At 36.6% G+C, this 4,229-nt stretch overlaps 1 pseudogene; it reads right to left on the bottom strand.

Annotated features, from left to right (window-relative positions):
* Positions 1-1,349: 1,349 nt before the first annotated feature.
* LOC105743264 lies at positions 1,350-2,507 on the bottom strand (annotated as a pseudogene).
* Positions 2,508-4,229: the final 1,722 nt, after the last annotated feature.

Below are 4,229 nucleotides of genomic sequence, written 5' to 3'. Positions count from 1 at the left end.
GTGCTGTGTATGTGCACCCATTCCCCATGGCGAATGTTATTATGCATCACAACCATATACTGATAAAAAGAGATTTTATAAAAGAATGCCTACTTTTCTACACCACTAAATTAACATAATAAATTTTCTGACTTTTTTCAGTGTGGCAAATTAAAGATGGCATAATTTTATAGTTTAAAGATACATTTCTCTTAACATGGATGAGATTATTCACATTTTCTGATTTTAACGATATGTCTGTACATTTTCGCACATACATATCTAGATGAATATATAATAAATGACAGTCCATTGTTTATGAGTTAGAAGGTTCTTCCTAGTTTATTGACCTTTTAAGATGACGCTTGTTTTGCTTTGTAATCAGTGTATTAAGAAGACATTCATACATTTTAACAATTGCTTAAATTCTGATACCCAGAATAAGTATGTGAGCATATGACTTTTTTAAACATACAAGTAAAGCTATCCATCATAATGTGCTATATTATTACCATTAAATTACAGTTGGAGCACCCGCTTATCCTACTGAGCCATCTCCCTGGCCCCTGGAGCAGCTTCTTATATTACACATACAAATTACTTTTTCATATAGTCTCTTCACTTTAGTTTCAAAGTTACCCAGCTCTGAAGCCACAACTCAAGAACTTAACATGGTCCAAAGAGAAGGGAAAAGCAATGTAACTAGGAGTGGTCAACGGTTTTACGTATATATTGAAAAAGATGGCACAGCAGAAAGGACTGCAATCCTAGAGATGCAGGCCCCTAAGAAGCAGCAGTATGATAAACCTCTTCTTTAGAAAGGTATCTTTTTCTATCACTGGTATCACGGGCTAAATTACATTTTATGCCACCTGCAAGTAATGGAGGCAGTAGAGTGCAGAGGTATCACAACGGATCCCACTTAATACAAGTAACTATAGACAGACCAATACTTTCACAAACTGTTTCCTTTTTCTGATTGGCAGTTAAATACAGTGTTAATCCATAGCTTAACAATGAAGAGTCATACACTAAAGTCAACACATATATGTAGCATGTCAGTCTTAGCTTGTCCATGTATACAACTGAAATCAATTACAAGGCAGGGCCTAACAGACACCACTCCAGGGTTAGGTACTTTTTATAGGCATGAAACTTCATCTTGCACACTGAAGTCATCATACATACAGGGCAAAATTGGAGTTTTTGTATTTGTGCTTGTTCTTCATTTAACTTTTAAAACACTACTGCAATTGAATATTGATACAAAACAGTAGCAAGTAGCGAGCATATGATGATTTTAGTCCTTCATGCACTAAGTACTGCACAATACATGCCAGCAGTGAGCATTATTCACTGGCCCCAAAACATCATTTGGGATGATGTTTGTCATCCTCATAGGCTTCTCAATCATAATGGCACCATCTTTTCCAATTCAAATCAAAGCCCACCAGTTCTACCTGATCCATTTCATCGGTCTCTTCTATTTCCTTCCTCTCAGATAAAGAGTTTTTCTAGCAAGGAGAGTTTATCAGGAGAGAGAAATACATTTTCAGGAAAGCTTACCATAAATTCAATGATTAGACGACCCTTTTCATATGGTCTATGATAAATTGGCATGCCTTCACTTAGCATACAATTGATGTCTCCATGCTTGACAATCTGACCTGGATGAGAGGTGATGACTACAGCATGGTTGCCAAGAGTGGACATTAGCTTTTGGAAGCCACATGATACTCCAACTAGCTGCATATCTATACACATGAAAAGATCTCTTCAAGTAAAAACAGCATGGACCTTCCGATCTAACACAATAATAATATCTCCTGGCTCCATCCCTTGTTCTTGGTCTCCTTCACCATGGAATGTTATCTTCTGGCCATCTTTAATGCCTTTGTCAATATGAACTTCTAGAATCTTCTTTTCTCTGTCTTCCTTCCATTGCAGCTCTTATATCTGTTTTTAGGTCTGATACATTCTCCATGGCTCTGACACTCCATGCACACAGATTGCATTTGCTCAACCATTCTAGGCCCAATCTGATGAATTTTTATTTGCATTCCAGTACCTCCGCAGTTGGGATAGCACTCCACAGCTCCTTTCTTACCACCTTGGCCTTCATATTTGTCACAAATCACATTCTTTTGCAGAGCCAATTTCCTTGTGGCACCATTATATAAATCTTTTAAGGTTACTGAGAGCTGATGCACCACATTTTTACCTCTCCTTTCTCTCTGCATCCTTCCTCCTCCTCCAAAAAACATTTCAAAGATATCCATGGGGGAGCCAAAACCGCCACCTGCTCCACCCTCCTTAATTGCCTGTTCTCCTTTGTCACATAATTCCCTTTTCTTGGCATCAGAGAGAACCTCATAAGCTTGAGAAATCTGTTTAAACTTTTCGCCTTCATTTGGATTCTTATCAGGATGGTACTTCAAAGCCAGCTTCATATAAGCCTTTTTTAGTTCTTCTTGGGCGGTATTGGGCTTGACCACCATAACAGCGTAATAAGTTGTTTCTTTCACCATTTCTACAGGCAGAGAGTGGGCTGAACTGCAGTGGGGTAAGTAAGGAAGAGCGTGTATCCATGCGCAGCCACTCCTCCATCTCTTAGCGCGTTCTGGAAAGTTTCACTGATAAGGCTATTTTAAAAGTACACATATTTTAATTATTAAATGTAATTTGAATTTATCAAACAATTATTTTTGCTTTAAAGGATTTATTTTATATTTGAAAATCTTTCCCAGTTTATTTATTTATTTTTTTTAAATTTTTATTTATTTATTTATGTGTGTGTGTGGGGGGTCAGCTCAGCCCACCAGGGGGCGGGGCTGGCTGGCATGTGATGCTGGGGGATTGAACAGCGGTCTCTGTGCTTTGCCAAGCTTGTTCTAAGTAGGTGCTTTAGACCACTGAGCCATCTCACCAGCCCCTCTTTCCCAGTTTAATGGAGGAGCAAATATGTTTAATTTTTTTCTTCTTCCACCCTTTGTCTCATAGCCAGCACTTCTATGATAACAGATAGAAGCTAATGAAAGAAAAGGATATTTCACCTATTTATTTATTTATTTATTTATTTATTTTAATTCACCTATTTAATTGAGGATGTACATGGATAGCAGTGTTCAGAAAAGAAGAACCAGAGATCCAGAGAAAATGATTTTTTATTTTTAAGTTTGATGAAGAACAGACAGTGGTTTATTATCAGTATCAAAGTGGTAGCAATAAGGGGTTTGAGTTAATGGTAACTGATGAGGGGAAGCTCAGCCAGGTTGTCTGTTCACATCTTTCTTAGCCTTTCTCTGGAGCACTTCTCTCTACCAAGTATGGAGCAGGACCACTCTAAGGAGAGGGGCTTCAAGGGAGAAGATAGGGAATGCATCGTTAGGTTTCTTGACTTGCAGTCGGAAAGAGGGACAAGGAATTCTGGTTTCTATAACTTGGTTTGGGTAGAAAGAAGGGCAAGAGATGGGATGATGGCAAAATGCTAAGAGCATTTTCTGTTGGGCCTTCCAGGGCCTTCAGAATCAAGATCTCATCGCCCATGTCGAAGTTGCATAATTTGCTATGCATGTCTTTCCAGTGTTTCTTTTTGAGTTAAATATTTGTTTTTCAAATTTATTCTGATGTGAACTTTAAGATAATAATCTGTACTTTTCCCAGGTATGCAGCACCATTTCTGAAAAATAAAATCTCTGACTTTAAATTTGAAATGGCATCTTAAGTAAGCAAATAAATTTACTAGGAATGCTAAGAGGATGTTTAAACAGTTTGTGTTCCTTCTAGTTTTAGATTTAAAATACAAAAGAGAACAACAAACTTAAATTTAACTTCATATGGCCAAATCAATATTAATAAATTTGAAGGGCAAAGAAGGGATATTTAATATTTAATAAATATATCAGAAGTTAATATTTATAATGTATTTTAAAGTCATATGAAATATAACCACTTCAATGGAAATGTGGGTCAAAGAAAGAATATACTAGACAACTATATGTGTTCAAATGTCAAAAGCCCACTAAGAGCAATAGTTTTGCTAAATGAATGCACAGCAGTTTCATTTCCTTTCTTATTAGATTTGTAAGATAAAAATTACATGACATATATTAGGAGAGATTCTGTGTTGAATACACATCAAACGGTTTCATATATGAGTATCTGAACAGTTTTATATGATACTGACAGTAGGATAAACACATACAGTGTACTTGGAAAATAGTCTGTACAAATGTCTTGAAATTTTATAT

Source organism: Octodon degus, unplaced genomic scaffold, assembly GCF_000260255.1.
Source record: "Octodon degus isolate 3935 unplaced genomic scaffold, OctDeg1.0 scaffold00111, whole genome shotgun sequence".
NCBI lineage: Eukaryota > Metazoa > Chordata > Mammalia > Rodentia > Octodontidae > Octodon > Octodon degus.
This window is presented reverse-complemented; position numbering and strand designations above follow the sequence as displayed.